Source organism: Artibeus jamaicensis, unplaced genomic scaffold, assembly GCF_021234435.1.
Source record: "Artibeus jamaicensis isolate MK-2021 breed Jamaican fruit bat unplaced genomic scaffold, CSHL_Jam_final scaffold_3307, whole genome shotgun sequence".
Taxonomy (NCBI): domain Eukaryota; kingdom Metazoa; phylum Chordata; class Mammalia; order Chiroptera; family Phyllostomidae; genus Artibeus; species Artibeus jamaicensis.
In genome coordinates, this window is record NW_026522040.1 from 9,475,753 (window position 1) to 9,495,163 (window position 19,411).

At 38.2% G+C, this 19,411-nt stretch overlaps 1 pseudogene; it reads left to right on the forward strand.

Moving 5' to 3' along the window:
• Positions 1-2,899: 2,899 nt before the first annotated feature.
• Positions 2,900-11,350, forward strand: LOC119055432 (SUMO-conjugating enzyme UBC9-like; annotated as a pseudogene).
• The last annotated feature ends 8,061 nt before the right edge of the window (positions 11,351-19,411 follow it).

Sequence of the window (19,411 nt, forward strand, 5' to 3'; positions counted from 1 at the left end):
ATCAGATGTCCTTGGCTGGCAACCACAGAGTCTTCGGTTGGGGCCCTTTGTCCTCAGCACCCTCTCTGTAAACTCTTGCGAACAAGTCTCTCCTGGCACCCAAACTTGCTTGGCCAGAAAGGGAGGGGGTTGAGGATCTCAGCTCTTTCCCCAGGACCCCTCACAGGCCCGGGGCTTCAAAATAGCCTGAGGGAGATGAACCAGCAGCCGGGAGCCGATCTGAGGACTGAGCACCAACCTAGAAACGCTGGGCGCACATCAAGGTGCGCTGCGCGGTGTGTACTGATCCCCTGAACTGTGCCCGGCTGAAATCCCTTCTGCTCCTGTCTTTGTTTGGGTCCCCTGGCAGGCCCGGGCTGAAAAATCCTAGGGAGGGAGCAGCACGGGAAACTGGTCCGGGTGCTGAATGTTGGCCCAGGTGTGTTAAGTACTCGCCCAGATACACTGTGTGCCAGACGCTGGTCCCCCGAACCATGCACCACCATGCACCGGCTGAAATCCCTGCTGTTCCTCTCTTTGCTCCATCCCCAAGACTCTACTGCACCGCTGCTGTCTCCCTACCCTCTGGTTCCTCCTTGACCCTCGAGATTTCTGGTCCCTTATTATCATATATGGTGGGTAACTGCTGGCTTGCTGGCTTCTCCTCTGCGGATCGCCGATCAGACAGGTTTCTCTCCCGTGTGTACAAGGAACTGGAATCTGCTCTGTCCTACTCTTGTCACCATCTTGAAAGCCTCTTTATATTAACCTTTTTATTGTAATTATTGGATTTCTGTAATTATACTCTCCTTTCTTCATATACTTTTTTTCTATCATACATGTACATCTTTCAAGATCTATCCCTTAACATTTAAACTCAATTTCAATTGATTAGAATTTTGATTAAATTTTAATCTTTAAGCTTTATCCATGCCTTTCACTATTATCTCTCCTTATATTTATCTTCATTTAATGACTCCTCTGTTACTTCTATTTTAAAATCTTTCCTGAGGTACCCAAATCACCTTCCACCCTACCTATGGCATGGTCATTACTCAAATTAATGCCTTTTTGCTTATTTCTTCAATGCTTTTTACAATATGGCCTTAATTTACTATTTGTAATTATAATCTAATCTTCATAATCCTGTGCTCTAGTACAGAAGGAATTCAGTGAGCTACCAGATACGTACAATTTATCTTAGAACATACAAAGATGTATGATAGGGGGAGCACTGTGTGGCAGGGGACGAAGTACTGTGAGAGGGGTCAGTTTTTAGCAGTGGCAGGACCATATTTGTAGGGAAAATCAGTATGTAAGAAGTGCTCTGATCTCACAGTTACCTTGCCATACCTTGCATCGTGGCAAACTCATCTGTCACCACCCACATTCCATTTAATGTCGATACCCATGCTGTGGGTTTTTGTTTAGAACTTACTTTGGCATCTGATACTAGTCAGCCTCAGTCCTTCCCTGTATCTTAGCACCAGTTAAAATTAACCTAGTCATTGCAGGCCTCCTTTGTATGGTTTGTTTCTATGGAGACCTTGCTCTCATCCTACCCTATGACACAGCTGAAGGAGAAGTATGCCTCACAGTGTAACTACACTAACAACTGTGGTGAGATTTCACTCACAATCGGGTCCATCCACTATCTGAGCTTCCCTTTTGACTCAATTATTCTTTTTTTGTCGTTGAAACTTTCTACTTTTTTGGTTTCTCATAGCATTTTAATTCTATTAATACTTCTCTATCTTCTGTTTTCATTTTGTTTGTTTCATCATTTTCTTCTTCTTTCCTGTGAAATATTAGTGTGCCTTAGCTTTCTAAACTCTGCTCCATTTGACCTCACTCTCTAACATCCATTTTTTTATGGATGAGTTAGTGCAGTCTCATAGATTCAGATGTCACCTGTGGTCTTATGTCTTTTAACATCTAGTGTGTCTGGATTATCTAGATCAAATCTTTCTCCCCAAACCACTGGCATTGCTTTGTCCTGGTAGCTAACAGCTACTATGTTGCTAAATACAGCCACTAGTTTTCTGTTTTTATCTTTCTGGGTTTCACAGCTGCGTTTTCTCTCAGTGGCTTATTCTTTATTTTTTTTAAATGTTTTATTTATTTATTTTTAGTGAGGGGAATGGAGGGAGAAAGAGGGAGAGAAACATCACTGTGTGGCTGCCTCTCATGCACCCCCTACTGGGGACCTGGCCTGCAAGTCAGTCATGTATCGTAGACTTAAAATCAAATCCGTGACCCTTTGATTCACAGGCCAGCACTCAATCCATTGAGCCACACCAGCTAGGGCTTATTCTTTATTTTTGACACACTTTTCTCTTAAGTGTAGGGAAGAAGAGATCAGAACTGAAGATATATCTATCTACACCTATATCTATAATCCTCTGTATGTCTTCCAGGTATATATCTTATGGACAGCCTGAAGTCTAACTCATACTTCCTGCATTCCCCTGAATCTTGGCCCCCTCATTTTTCCCATTTCATTTAATGGACCCACTACCATCCGTAGGTTTTCAAGCCGAACAACTCATCTTTGAGGCAGCTCATTCCTTCTACTCTCATATTCAATACATTATCAAGTGCTGTTAGCTCTAGCCCCAAATTTATATAACTCAAATATTTTTACTTATTTCTTTCTACCACATTGCTGTTACCTTAATCAAAGTCACTGCCATCGCTTGTGTTCTGCAATAGGCCGTACTACTTTTAATCAATAGTAGGCTGGGCAAGAATTATAAATCCCTGTCGCACTGACATCAGGTTTGACTGCATGGTTACTTTAGCAAATGCAATGAGTAGAGGTGAGACCTGCAGCTTCCTAGCAGAAGCTTTAAGAGATAACTATGTTTTAGCAAGTCTTTTCCAATTCTGAAGTAGTCACCGATAATATTCCAGGGAATATATGCTTTCTCAGCCTGGATCCCAGCCCAAGGATGATGTGGACATAGAGCAGAGACCTCAGCAACCCGCAACACAAATGACGTGTAAGTGAAAAATAAGCCTTTGGTGCTGTGAGTCACTGATACATTGGTGGTGTTTGTCCTCACAGGATCAGCTGTGCCGTCCTGACCAATATGTTGGACCAAAGGCAACATGTCTTCAAGCAATGTCCGTGCTTTCACACCTCTCCCCACTTCATTCTCCTCACTACAGTTATTGCCATCATTTGAAAGAATGCTAAACTTTATACCCTCCTTCCCCACTAACTTTCCATTGCAACTAAAAAAAAATAGCCAAACTCCTTTGGCTGACCTCTATGGTTGTAGAAAGCCTGGACTCTGCCTGTGTCTCAAACTTCCTCTCACACCACTATCCATTGGTTCTCAACTTGCTATTTTGGTCGTTGTATTTTCCCCAAAAGGGAAGTTGTTACTGAATGAGGGAGGGCCTCTGGCTTTTCTGCTCTCAATACTTCTTTTAGTTCTTTACGTGACTCTCAGTTTCCCAGTTTTCAGGTATCACTCAGTGCCCTGAGGTCAGTTATCTCCTTTCTGTGACCATCTCATCTGTTCTAGTTTCCCTCTGCCTACTCTTTCTATCATGCACCAGATACATGTTTCTGTGAAATTCTTCAGGGAGCATGAAATACAGATGCTGAAATGGCAAATGTATAGCTTCCCATATATTCTCTATTAAGTTCTCAGGGGGTGTGGACCATGACTTTCCATCTTTGTATCCCTGATACCTAGCACAATGCCATATGTAACATATAATAGGTAATAGATAAAGGTTGAACTGAGTTATATTTCTCTATATATCCTTCCACTTTTACCTACTTCTAAATAGTTAAAGGATAAAAACAGATAAGACCAAACAGTGAAGCTTCACAATATTTTTTGTGTTTGTGTAATTAATGCCCTAAACAAAACTGTTTTCCTTTCTCCACATAAAACACCAAGTTTCTTGGAATACTGACCCTTTCAAACATAATATTTTAAGTGCTGAGTCTAAGTCATTTGATCATTAGTGTCAGGTTTTTTTTTTTTGTTTTTTTTTTAAAGATTTTATTTATTTATCTTTAGAGGGGAAGGGAAGGAGAGAGGGAGAGAAACATCAATGTATGGTTGCCTTTCATGCGTCCCCTGCTGGGAATTGGTCTGCAAGGAACTGGTCTGCAACCCAGGCATGTGCCCTGACTGGGAATCGAACCGCGATTGTTTGGTTCGCAGGCCCGTGCTCAATCCACTGAGCTACACCAGCCAGGGCTCAGGTTTTATATTAAGAAATAAAATGTTTTTCTTTTTTATATTATTTTTAAATTTTATTTTTGCCAGAGTAACAACACATGCAGGTGGGAACATATTTTAAAAACGAACATAAAAAACCCTGTATAATTTAAAGCAGTGCATGCTCATCCCTTCCCATCCTCAAGCCCAATCCCAGATATAATTTTTTAACCACTCTACTTTTATTTCATTTTCTAAGTAGTTCCATAATTAATATGAAAGTAGTGCGAGTACATGAAATCAGTCTAGAGGAGGTGTTAAGTTACATCTTCTTATCAGTTCAGTACAAAAATTAATTGTTACAGATGTGTCACTTGTATTGAACTTTTAGTAGCTGAGGTTGTAAATTTTCTTAGAGCAAAACAAAGTCATGAATAAATATCATAAAACATAAAAGAAAAAATTAAGCACAACAAAATATTATAATGCCATTTCTGAAGGCTGAGATAAGAAGCACTTTGGAATCCAGGATGCATTTTAATAGTAGGAGGAGTTCAAAAGGAGATGATGTTCACTCACCTGCACAAATGCCTTCAAGAAGCATCTTCCATCTGGGTTCCTTATGTTCTAACTTTGCACATGTTATGTAATATCTACAATGAAATTACTAAGAAGGCATCAAATGATAAGCTGTGAAATAATACAAACGAGAGAACAAACTCAGAGCCATTCAGTGGCCAAAGAAAACCAGTCTTCAACTCTATGTTATAACTTCAAGTGTAATATTCTTTCATTATATTAGCATTGGCTTCTAGCTCTAGAAAGTTAAAATCAAATTGTGGATTTTCACTTTTTAAACTTTTATTATTTTACTGGCTAATCAAGAAATATGGAATTTTGGTTGACATTCCAATATGATTTGATTCATTTTACTGGGAAATTATAAATTCATATATTTGTTTTCTCTCTTTGCTGACATAGACTATGCAGGCATTTTTCTCAATCTCAGTGAATTAATTCTCCATTAGAAAAAGGAGAAAAGAAGTAGAAAAGTAATTTGTACTATATAGATTGGTTCTGATGTCCAAGAGACTGTGAAAGAGAAAAGAAAAAGTGTATATACAATTTCCTCTCCTAATTGAATGGAACTCATAAGCCCACTGTGCCCATAAACCAATATGAGTATGTTCTTAATAAGGTCTTTTTGTTCTATTCACTCTATACGTACATTTTATAGCTAAAGGAATTTTCATACTTTAGTTTAGACACTATTTCAAACTTTGGGTTTATGCAGGGCTAGAATAATAAATGGAAATAGCAAAAAGAGTTAAGAGCTGGAAATCTTAAAAATTAAATCATAAATTAAATGGTAGGTAAAATTTCATGAAAGTATCATACATATTAAACCTGAAGCAAACTGACAAACTATATACCCTCTATATAAACACTACATTTCTTTTAAAAAAGAAAAGTGTTTTAATTTAAACTGAGCTCTTCCCTAATTATTTTTATAAAACACAGTAATCTGCCAGATATAACAATGAGACTATGCCAAAATTTTATTTTAAATCACATGATAACTGCAGTAAATTTGTAGAACTCAATTTAATTTTCAAATACACTTAGTAACTTACAAATTTTTAGATACATTTATGATAAACAAGATCCTTAATAAAAACACCATGCAAGGCTGTAACCCTATGTTCTTGCCAGGGTCCCCTGACACAGAATCATCTCTTTTTCTTTCCACTCTTATCTGTCCTTGATATTTACTTTCACTGTGAAGTACCTACTTGCTGTACAGAACCCACAGCACTTTCTGCTCAGACATTTGCAATCAGTAGTGTCTTGGAGTCTCACTTGTGACATATCCAGAGAGCTATAGGACACTTCATAAAGTCTAAGTTCTGCCCTCTCAATGGAAAAATATTTTTTTTGCCTTTTAAATTCTCAAGATGTCATTTATTTGAGTATATGTGTTTTTTAAAACACAAACTTCTTGAGATCAGTCCTTGTAACCCTCCAGAACTCATCAAAATTCTTCTCAAAAAGGTGATACACTAATGAGTTAGTTTCAAAAAACCAAACTGGTTACGGTATCAGTAATACTGTATCAGAGTACATACAGTACTTCCATATTTTCGTGTACCGCAAAATAACATTTTCTCTACCTGATTTGTTTCACTTAAAAAAAACCTGCTAGCTTAGATATCAAGTTTATAGTTATTTAAAAGAAGACATTTTAACTTTTTTCAAAAATACTTGAGAATTGGTTTTACTTTGGGTTATTTATGCAGTCAATTGTTTTTTGAGAACATTTTCTTTTTATATGCTGATAATTTCCCCTAACAATCACACTTTTATAGAAAAAGAAAAAAGTCACATCATTTAAATTTCAAAGATACTGACCTTGCAACATCTGTCTTCAAATGTAGTTATTATCGATGTTGTCTCGTTACTGTCATAGGAACGTTTCCTTCTCCAGAACCTAGTGGCCGCATGGGGAAGTAAAATGGATCACTTTTTACATAAATGAAACAGTACATATAAAACCTCTCAAACAGTACCTACTACATACTAAAAACTAGTAAATGATAACAATTATGAAACTCTATCCATAGTTTGACTTAATTTTTTCCCAAAATGCTAAACTCTAGAACAGTATCCAGAATAATCAAATATGGTTTCTTTTAAAATATTAGAATTATAATACATTAGTGAGAATACTCCAATTATTTTTTTCAATTCTCCACTCCTGGCATATTTAATCTGGATAATTCCTTAAAGCAAGACTTTTTGTTTTATTTGGGGATGTAAGAAACAATAAGATCCATTTCTAAAACATTATGTTTCATTTTCATGATCATTCAATTCTCTTTATGTAGTAGTTAGCATTGAGTGTATTTCCATTTAACTCTGTGAATTCAGTAAGTGGATGAGAGCTATTGGCTCTACACAGTACAAAAGAGGCTAATGCTATATTAACCAGTGATTCCCTTATTTTCCCCCTGGATGTGAAAGATCAATTAATTTCAACAATAACATTATATTATACATTGTGTTTTAATCGAGCAATCCTGAAGGGTTCATTCCATCCAGCTGTGTTCTTCTTTATTAAATTTCCACAGACTGTAAAGGGTTATATTACAGAGACACTGTACACCTAATCTTCTTTCAAAAAGTATTTGGAAAGATTTCTTTCTTTTAGGAAGAATAAAGATATCTCTTATCTAAAGCTTCATTTTCTATAATTTCTCCTTTTACTAGCAATGTTTAATTTTAAGAAAGAATCTCTGTTTTGATTGACATTACTCATTGTGAAGCTGAGGTGACAGCAAACTAAGCCTGTCAGAGTCTTCAGATACTTGAGAACAGTTGAAGTCCTCACTGAAAGTGTTAGGTTCTCTATACAGAGGCAAGAAGTAAAATTCTAAAAAATATAGCATTCACATAGTTTTGTTTAGCATTAACTGGTCAAACTTTCTATTTTAATTGTGAATGTGACTGGGGTTCTTGAAGTCCTTTAGCTATTTTATTTTAAATTTACTAGTGGTATTGATTTTAAAAAGTTTTCAAGGAATCAGGAAAAATAAATTCAGAGCTTGAGTCCTGTTTCCTCCTTTTAAAGGAATTTGGACTTTAGCTTTAGAATGTACAAGAATGCCAAAATAATTTTTAATGACATGATAACAAGAAAAATCCAGAAAAATAAAATTCATATTTCTAATTGACTAACAAGAAAGCACCTCCCCCCATTTATTCAAGAGTGTATATCAAACTAATGATTTTGTTGCTAAAATTTTTGCAGCTAAATGAGACATCCAAATGATTTAGTCATAGCAAAAGTCACTCTATTAGTAACACATTTAATGGACTACTAAGCCACTTATACTTCTATAGATTTTCCACATTATAAGATATAAGTTAGTATATACTTTCTGAGAGCAGAGCATACAGGGCAACAAACTGACTCAAAATACTAGACAGTCACCTGCTGGGAGAGGCAGGATGTGACCCTGTGACTGGGAGGGACAGCTGGGCACTGAGAAAAAAAATTAGCTACAACAGTTAACAAAATGGCAGAGGCCAACTGTGAACTAGGGAAACACGAAGCAAGGCTTAGAAACCCAAGAAAAAGCAGAATTCATACAATCTACCAGCTTTGCTGCAGAGACTACCAGGTGCTCACAGAAAGCAAAGTGGTGAGAGCTCTGACTTCTTGTCAGAAAGCATGCAAGCCAGAAGACTGAAGAGTAACAGCTGAAAGTGCTGGAAGGAGTTCAAATGTTGCTAAACCAGAGATCTCTGCCCATCCAGTGAAATTATGATATTAAAACAAACTTTTAAGATAGACTTTCTAACTAAAAATTAAGATAATTAATTTCCAGTAGGTTTGCCCTATAAAACTTAAATAAGACCTTTTTAGGACCTCCGGCCAAGATGGAAGTGAAGGTAGAAACCCTGTACCTCCCTGCACAACTAAGTTTATGAACAATAAAGATTTAGAAACCAGAAAGCAACCAAAACAGAGAGAAAATTGAACTGTACAGAAGTCTGACAACAAAGAACCATTCAGCCAGACTGGTAAGAAGGGTGGAGTTGGCAGCTGGTGGAGAGGGGTTGCACAGGAAAAAGCGGCCAGACTGACCCAAGTACACAGGCAGCGGTTGGCAGATTCCAGGTGTGGGGTGTCAACGGGCAGACCCAGTGGGGGCGCAAGGCCACTGGCTGACCATGGTCACACATTCGTGTGCAGATAAACCAAGCAAAGGAATGAGCAGTAAGACAGACCATGTAACCCAGGGCCCCAGTGCCAGGAAATAAAGCCTAAAAGCACCAATTGGAAAAACTTTCAGGGTCAAGGTGCCGGGAGAAGCTCCCAGGCTCACAGAGAGTTTCAGGGGTTCTGGAGGGTGAACAAGCCTGCTCACCCAGGAACCAGTACCAGAAGGGCCCAATTTGCTTGCGGGAAGTGGCAGAGGGGACCGAAATCCAAGAGGGAGTGGAAGAATGCCATTGCCCCTCTCTGACCCCACTCCCACATACAGCATTAGGACCCAGCGACCTGGGTTGCCCTGCCCTGGTGAACACCTCAGGCTCCACCCCTCAAATGTAATAGGCGCAAACAGTCCAAATCATTATGGCTCAAGAAGAAGAACAGCTCAAAGCCCCAGAGCCAATACTTGTAAACGACAAAGGGATAGCCAACCTATTGGATGCACAGTTTAAAACACTGGTGATCAGGACGCTCACAGAACTGGTTGATTTTAGTCACAAATTAGATGAAAAATGAAGGCTACACTAAGTGAAATGAAGCAGAATGCACAGGGAACTGATAGTGATGGGAAGGAAACTGGGACTCAAATCAATCGAGTGGACCAGAAGGAATAAAAAAACGACCAAACAGAAAAGAATGAAGTAACAAGAATTCAAATAAATGAGGAGAGGCTTAGGAACTTCCAGGAAATCTTTAAACATTCCAACATCTGAATTATAGGGGGTACCAGAACGGGAAAAGGAACAGTAACATGTGGACAACTTATTTGAACAAATAATAAAGGAGAACTTCCCCAATCTGGCAAAGGAAGTAGACTTCCAGGAAGTCCAGGAAGGTCAAAGTCCCAAAGAAGATGGGCCCGAAGAGGGACATGATAAGGCGCATCACAATTATATTAGTCAAGATTAAAATGAAAGGGAGAATCCTAGAAGCAGCAAGATATAAGGGGACAGTCACCTACAAAGGAGTGCCTGTCAGACTGTCAGCTGATTTCTCAAAAGGGACCTTGCAGGCAAGAAGGGGCTGGAAAGAAGTATTCCAAGTCATGAAATCCAAAGACCTACATCCAAGATTACTCTATCCAGAAAAGTTTTCATTTAGAATGGAAGGGCAGATAATGTGCTTCTCAGATAAGGTCAAGTTCAAGGAGTTCATCATCACCAAGCCCTTATTACATGAAATATTAAAGGGACTTATCTAAGAAAAAGAAGATAAAAAAGATGAACAGTGAAAGGACAGCAAACTCACAGTTACTAACAACCACACCTAAAACAAAAGCAAACTAAGAGGACAACTAGATGAGGAGCAGAACCATAGACATGGAGATCACATGGAGGGTTAGCAATGGGAGTGGGAGGAAGAGAAGGGGGGAGAAGGTCCAGAAAATAAGTAGCATAGACAGTAGGTAGAAAGTAGACAGGGGGGAGGGCAAGAATAGTATGGGAAATATAGAATCTAAAGAACTTGTGACACATGGACATGAACTAAAGAGGGGGAATGGGGTGGAGGGGGTGTGGAGGGTGGAGGGGAATGAAGAGGGGAAAATGGGACAACTGTAATGGCATAATCAATAAAACATATTTTAAAAAAGACCTTTTACATGTTTATTAATTTTAGAGAGAGAGAGATGTGAGAAAGAAACATTGACCCATTGCCTCCCATATATGCCCCCCACCCAGGGACTGGGGAGAAAAACTGCAACCCATTTATGTGCCTTGACTATGGACAAACTGTAATGTTTGGGGGGCTGTGGAAAACGTGCTTCGGAGGTAAGTCTGGAGACAAAGAAAGCTCCCTGCTGCCTTACTCGCAGGCCAAGTATGCTGTAGGACTTTGAATGTGTCCAGGATTGCCCTCAGCAGACTTGCTCCGGGGAGGAAAGTTTGGAGAAAAGACTGCTCTTTTGTTTTTGTTGCTGTCCCAAGAAAAAAAGCCCAAGGGCATGATGACCCTCAAGAAGTGGGAGGCACCATTCTGGGAAAGAATAGAGCCTGGTAAGAAGAAGGCTTGTTTAAACTGCGGGTGCTCTTCAAAGATGACTATCCACCCTCACCTTGAAGCACAAGTTGGAACCACCATTATTTCTCCTGAATGTGTACTCTTCAGGCACTGTGTGGCTGTGTGCCCTCAAGGAAGACAAGGACTGGGAGGCCAGCCATCACATTAAGCAGATCTTATTAGGAATCCAAGAACATCTAAATGAACCAAATATCCAAGATCCAGCTCAGGCAGAGGCCTACAAATTTACCTGCAAAACAGAGTGGAATATTAGAAAAGGGTTCCAGCTCAAGACAAGAAGTTTGCACCCTCCCAAGCAGTGACCTGGGTCAACATGGAAACGAGGGGATTGGTTTGGCCGGAACTTGTCGACAACGTTTGCAGATCCAACATTGCTCTATGGAATGTTTAGTCACATACGGGAGGCAGGCGGGTGCCATTGTCCATTTCCACCATGGGTACATGGTTCCGTACTTGTCAAATTTCCCAGTTTTTCATACAGGATCCCTTCCTTTAGTCTTTTGTATTTTTGATTGTTATGTAATATAATACTTGCTTTAATTTAATATTGATGTCAATATTTCCGCTGCTGTAAAATGATAAACTTTTATACTTCTATGAGTCCCTGAGGGGCTAGTTCCCTTTGCTCATGGGTGCAGCCTTGTGGCCCGCTGTCAGAGCTACACACAGCCTGCAGCTGGCAGTATGAGAATGAAATCTGCCTGTTCCCTGCATTCACACCTCTGTTCTTCTCTCTGCAGATCAGCCTCAGATCCAGAGTCAGCCAGCCTCTTGTTTCCATATCACTTCCTTTGTGTTTATGAGACAACATAGTAAGAAGCTAGGATAACTCCTTTTCAAGCGGAATTATGAAACTGAGGCAGATAGCTGAATGCAGTTGCCAAGCAATTTACAGCTGTACAGATGGTCGCCAGGCCAAAAGGCCCCCTGTGCTTGGCAGGTAAGACAAGAACTTCACCTGCAGGGTAAACAAGGACCTCATCCCCAGGGTAACATCCCCTCCCCTGGCCTTTTCTCCCTGGAGATTACATGTAGGCCTTAGCTGTGTTTCAGCCCCAGGCCCTGAAAAGCAGCAAAACCGGGTGGGGGATGTCAGAACCAACTGCAATGACTATAGACCACCTGCCCTGTCACTGACCTGGAGACTAGGACCCTAAAAGGGCACACCCGAGAACTGGTGTTCTATTGAACTGAGGAATGTTCTACTGAAACCCTCCCCTGAGACCTGCCCTAAGATTCCCACCTTCAAGAAAGCTTCACGACGAAGGACCCAGTGCACCTGTGCTCTTTCCCTGGGGAGCAGCGTGTACCGGGCTGATCCTCTGACCCTGTCCCTAAGGCCCCTTTTCTCTGACCTCCCAGTGAGCTAAGGCAGCCCAGTACAGGCTCTCCTGTTGCTCTTCTGTGCTAAGCCTTTCTTGCCACTCTCTGTAAGCCATTCTCTCCCTTGAGGTCACACTAATAAATGTCTTACTCATCCACTTTTGTTTCACTGATCTGTAATTCTTTACTGCCTTGGTGAGAAGGGCCAAGCTCCATGGACATTTATATAACATATTGTCTGTGTTGCTGTTTACAGTAAATAAGCTGTTTATGTATTTAGAAAAAAACAGAAAAGAAACTACAAACTTTCAGTGCATGCAACGACACTCCGACCAACTGAGCCATACTGGCCAGGACAAAAAAGACTTTAAGGGCAGAGAAAAATATATACTATATTGTAGGGTAAATGGAGGCAGTCTGGCTTCCTCACCCAGGTGTCTTGGGAACTAAGGGAAACAGTTTCCCGTACGCCTGAATGGTCCTCATAAGTAGTATTCTGATAATCTTGAGACTGAGTCCAATAAATAGTTCCAGTAACATGAAGTGGGCTGGCATGTACAGAATCACACTTTGTTATGTTGGGAACTGCCCTGCCTGGTTTCCAAAGCTGTGCCCCACCATGGCCAAGGCTGAGTGAGTGAGCTTTAGACCATAAGCCTCTAAGGAGACAAAACTGCTATAAGCCTGGCAGGAGCACTGCTTCTGCTCCTTTTACTTCATTCATAACTGGCCCCCAATGCTTGATCGGTTAGCCAAGATTGACAGGTAAGATTCCTCAAGGGGGGAATGACCTAAGATAGGCACAGTCATGAGAAGGCCCCAGGACTTGAGGGGCTACAGCAAAAAGAGGTGATGAACCCTTGTCCCTTCAGCTTTGACAAAGCCTGAGTCCTCATTCTGTCTTCGAGAAGTCTAGTCTCCTGGCCGCCTTACCTTCCTGCCTGACTTAAACCTGAAACAATGACAGAGGGCAGTGCAGCCCTATGCCAGAAAGGGTTGGTTCCCTAGGGTGATCGGACCTAAGAAATAATATGTAAAATCCTGTGAAAACCACTTTGCTAAGAATGCTCTCAATTAAATGGTAAGGGTCTGAGCAGGAAATGAGTTTATTTCCCAAAGTTTTATAGCCCTTTAGCTAACAGACCCTTACTCAGATTAGGCCCTCAGAGTTCTTTGTATGCTATCTATTGTTTGATCCTTACTGCCTGACAATGATTAATGAACTTTACCTGTATTCCTGTGCAAACTGAAACCCAATAAAAACCTGTCAAGGCAAGGGTCAGCACACTCTCCTCCTGAGAGAGTAGCTGTGCCATCCCTTTTCCTCCACAGGACTCAGTAGTCCATGTGAGTTTGCCTTGTATCTCATCCATAACACCGAGTCAATGTTGTACAATATCTTGGCTGTCTGCCAGCTTTGTTTGTCTCTAGTACTTAAGGGGGAAGGGGCTTCCCACTGCACACAGGTAGCTTGCAGTGTTTGTGGCTTGCCAACACGTGAATGAAGGCATGTTAAGCATCCCCACGGCTCCACACATTTTCCTCTGTCTGCCCAACTCTAGAGTGCACTGCCAGGCCTTGACAGGCTGCAACACATACATAAAACCTCGAATCTACACAGACATACATATAGATGAAAAACAATAAAAATTAAAAAATTGAAGGCAAAATAACGTTTATTTTCTTATTTACTTGCTCTAAAGTTAACTATCTAAAACAAAATAGGAGCAATGTATTATGGTTTGTTGCATAGATTAATTAAAATATACAACAATAATAGCATAAAGGATGAGAGAAGAAATTGAGGATATCCAGTTTTGAGAAATACACTACATGTGAATCAAATCAGTATAATAGTAATTAAATGCACACCTGATTAATTAAAGATGTTTACCTGTAATCTTAGAACAAACATTTAAAAATGTAAAAGGTAGCAATAATAAATCAAAATGGAAGATAAAAATGTAATTTAAAAAATAGAGAATTAGCCCAAGAGAATGTAGAAGAAAAGAATATAGAAAAAAAGAAATAGAACATACAGAAAGTAGCTAGCAAGGTGCTTGATTTTAATTAAATTATTACACAATCAATTTAAATAGAAAGTCCCTGTATACCAGTTATATGACAGAATTAGTCATACACACATACATGTCATACACACACCCATACACACAAGATCTTAGTATGTTCTGCCTACAAGAAACAAATGTAAAGACACAGATAGATAACCAGTAAAAGTAAAGGGGTCAAGAAAAATATATCAAAACAAAACTGGAGTAGTTGTTTTAATTTCAGACAAAGCAGCCTTCAGATAATGGAATGTGTTCAGAGAATGAGGAACATTACATAACGTTAAAGAGAATGATAGTAAAACATGTATGTATGTTGCAACAGAATATTCACAGACATGAGACAAAAATAGTTTTGCACAAATACACAAATCTACAATTACACTTGGAGACTTTAACACTCATCTCTCAATAACTGATAGAACAAGTAAGCATGAAATCAGTAAGTATAGAGATGATTTGAACAGCATCATTCAATGATGTAATTGGTATTTATAGAAAACTCTACAAACAGGAGAACACATATTTTTCTTAAGTGCAGTTACAACATTCACCCAAATCTTTTGAGCCATAAAATAAATATTCAAAATCTTAAGGGTAGAAATCATATAACAGATGTTCTCATGTCAGAATATAATTAAATATCAATAAAAAGAAAAATATCTTGAAAATTGCCATATAATGGGAAATTAAATCATATACTCATAAATAACAAATGGGTCAATGAGAGGCCCTAACCAGGTAGCTCACTTGATTAGAGCATCAACCTCATAGACCAAGATTGTGGGTTTGATCCCCGGTCATGGCACATATAAGAATCAAACAATGAATGCATAAATGACAGAAATAATAAAAACAACAAATCAATGTCTCTCTCTCCTGCTCTCTCTTCCTCTCTCTTTGTCAAATCAATAAATATATTTGAAATCCACAATGGTCAAAGAGGAATGCTCAAGAGAAATTAAAATATTTTTGAACTTAATGAAGATCAAACAATGATAAATTAAGCAAGTACTTATAGGTAAATTTATGGCTTTAAATTCTTATAAGAGCACAAAGGTCTCAAATCAAGAATCTAAGCTTCGCCTTAAGAAGCCAGACTATTAAGAATAAATGTAACCCAATGAAATCAAAATTAAGGAAATACCAAACAGGAGAGAACAAGTTTAAAAACAGGAAAATAATACTGAAGACCAATGAACCCAAAACTTGGCTACTTAAAAAAGATCACAGACATCAATAAACTTCTAAACAGATGACCCAGTGAAGAAGAGGATTAGACAAAAGTGACTAGTAGCAGTACTGAAAGAGGCCATCATTTCAGACCCCACAGACATGACAGTGACGCAGTAAACAATTCTATTGTCCAATACTTTGACAAGTGAGATGAAATGGACCAGTCCTTTGAGAAAAACTACCGAAACCAGTCAGGAAGAAATACTTGGGTAATTGTATACCTATTACAGAAATTGAATTCATTGTTAAAAACTTCCTGAAAGTAAAATCTCCAGTCCTTACATACATGGTCTAACAAAAAATTTTACCAAAGGTTTAAAGAAATAATACAATCTCTGTATCTTTCTCAGAAAATAGAGGAGGTATTTCTAAACTTAATTTACAAAGCCAGAGAGGTAAAGATTAAAACAAAATTTACTCCTGAACTAATACCAAATAATATTGAATGTATAATGTAATTGAAAGAAATTTAATTTCTAAATCTTTCCAAAAGATTTAGAAAAGATTACACCAAAAGGAAACTATAGACCAATATTCCTCATGAACCTGGATGGAGAAACCCTAAATAAAATATTAGCACATTGAATTAAAAACTATTTCAGTCCTACTTTCATAAGGTTGTACAGGGTATCTTGGGTGGATATTCAGACAGTCTGCAGATTTTTTAGCCTCTCACTTTTTGGTAGCCTTCAGGGTTACTGTTAAGGATGATTAATTTGTCTCTGATATGTGGCCTTTAGTAGTTAAAGGATCTAGGTATAAACACTTTCATGTTTTATATGTGGGATAGAGCGCTTTTACTTCCAATATGTTAATTAATTACTGTTAGAATAAAGTACCAGTAATATTTTCTTTTACTTTTACTATGTATATTTTCCTTACTACTGGACAAATTGTTAAATATCACTTAAAAGCTGTCATATATAAAAGAAGTCATGTAGAAAACTATCCCTTTAAAATATAAATAGCTCTGTTTTGGGGGGGGAGGTTCATTTTTGTCAAAGATATTAGGATAAAATAAAATGAAGCTGGATTGATTGCTCACATAGGTTCTTTTTTTAATTAAAAATTTTTATTTTTAAATTATTTCATCGTTGTTCGATTACAGTTGTCTGTATTTTCTCCCCACCCCTTTCTTCCACAACCTCCAAACCCACCTCCCTCCCTTGCTTCCACTGCCCCCCCCTTGGTTTTGTTCATGTGTCCTTTCTAGTAGTTCCTGAAAACCCTTCTAATGCATTTCCTCTGAATGTTCCAATTAGCACTGCCATCAAATGTTATTAGACAAAGGAGCCATTTGTATCTAACATACTATTGTTCGTTGTTGGTAATTGGAAGAAACCCAAGTCAAAGTTAGGTTAAAGAGGTAAAGATAGACTAACTCTTTCATAGTCTGGGGGAAAGACTAACTCTTTCCCCCAGAGGGAAGTTCTGGGGGCTCCCAGGTGCTGATGGTTGAGAAGTTCAGATTGTATCCTAAGAAATTGTTCTCTTTTCCTTTTTCAAATCTTTTTCTCTGCTCTTCAGTCTGATATCCTCCAATTGTTGGCAAAGGTGGTTATTAAGATGCTGCATTATAACTGGCCAGGTCTGAGTCATGTACCTTCCTGGTTGGTGAAAGCATCAGCTTCAATCAAACCGTATTGGGTGTGTTATATATTAGAAAGAAAGATTCTGTTATCAGATGAAGTGAAAAGTGGTTTCTGTTATAAAATAAACTCCAAAAAGATTTTAAGGTTTTTGTGAAAAGATGGCACATGTTGAAGAGGAAACATTTGTAATTATATATTGTGGGTATTTTAAATTTAATAAAGTATGCTTCATGATAAGCATTTCAAAGTTACCTTCATAAGCAAGCTGAAGTTAGAGTATTGCATGCCGGACTGTATTTCTTTAATAAATCAAACTGGTCGACTGCTTTTACTGCTGCTCTACTGAGTTATGTCGGCGGAGCCTTGGAAGTTGAGTTTGGTGACAGATGAGTGACCAAGCATCGTCTCCACTGCCAGTGACCACTCCTGTGCAGAAGTCAGAGAAAATTCTTTATTAATTCCGAGAAAGGAGAGAACTCAGTTTTACCCACCACTCTGATCCTTTTCAGAAATTAGGAAAAGGTAATTATTTTATCAAACACCTCCCAACCAGTTTATTCATACTGGTAAATTATTTTAAGAGCCAAAACCAATTATTCTACCAAGTTTGTTTTCTATTTTAGCAGATTATTTTAGTGCAAGATATTGAAGTATAACTACATACCATAAAATTTTTTTGGATGAGGATTTTTGAAAAATGTTCATGGCAGCATCATTTAATAGCTTCAAATCAGGACTAGCACTCAGGTCCATCATCAGACGAATAGGTAAATAAATTGTGGTGCATTTAAATAATGGAACACTACATAGTAATAAAAGAGAACAAATTACAAAAATGCATCCACTGAAGTATTTAATTTTATGAGTTTTGACAAATTCATATATTTGCGTTATCTATGAACACAATTACAATAAAACCAAGCAATTGAATTTCCAATTCAAAATGAAAAATAAGCAGGAATATTTACTTGGCATCTCTTCGGAATCCCCAGTGAATAAATCAATACATTAACACAACAGTAAAAGATAAACTTTAAAATGAGGAAATAATAGAAAGGGGTGGCCACTCACGGATGAGGAGCCTGCTGAGACGTGCGCAGGCAGAGAAGGGCGTGGTGATGACTGCTGATGCTTTTCAGGGAGAAGTGCTCCTTACTACAGAGGTACCTATGCTAAGGTACCTAATTAAAATTAAAATCAATTTATTCCTTGTTTTGGATTCCTCTCCTATTCTGTATTCTATTCCTCAGGAAATCATGATTAGTTCTACCTTCAAACTATTTTTCTACTCTAACTCTGAGAGGGAGAGTGTCCAGTTTCCCAGCACTAAGTATGTTGTTAGCAGTAGGGTTTTTGCAGCTATTCTTTAGCAAGTTGAGCAAGGTCCTGTCTATTTTTAATCCACTACGAGTTTTTATCATGAGTGGGTGTTGGATTGTGTAATGTTTTTTCTGCATCTTTGATGTTGTTTACTTTTCAGATATTTGGGGATTTTCTAGCTCTCTTTTGTGATTGATTTCCAGTTTAATTCCAATGTCACTTAAGAACATACTTTGTATAATTCTATTATTTTAAATTTGTTAAGGTTTATTTTATAGCTAAAAATATTCTGTAACGTAGAAAATATGACTTGTGAACTTGAGAAAAATATGTATTCTCCTATTGTTACATGAGTATTATTTTGACGCCAATTAGACTACATTGACTGATAGCACTGTTCAAGCCGTCTATGCCCTTACACATTTTCTGCCTACTCAGTCTACCAATTACTGACAGAAAGGCGTTCACATCTTCAACCATAACAGCAGAGTTGTCTGTTTCTCTTTGTCAGTTATGCCTTACATATTTTAACAATCATTTGTTATGTACGTACACATTTAAGTGTTTTTTTGAGAGTTAACACCTTTATCATTCTACTGGGTTTCCCTATTCCTTATAAATGTTCTTATCTATTTTTTATGGAATTAAGATATCTATCTATATATTTTGTCTTCCAAGATTTTCTCTTTGGTTTTACCTATCTGCAATTTGAATATTATATGCCTCGGTATTAATTTACTTAGTTATTTTTGGGATTTGTACTTGGTATTCTCTAAGCTCCCAGGGTATGTTCATTATTTTTAATTTTGAAAAGTTTTCAGCTCCTTTTTACATTCTTATTTCTTCTGTTCAATTTTCTTTTCTTCTCCTTATGGTATTTCAATTATGGGTATGCTACTCCTTTGATATTGA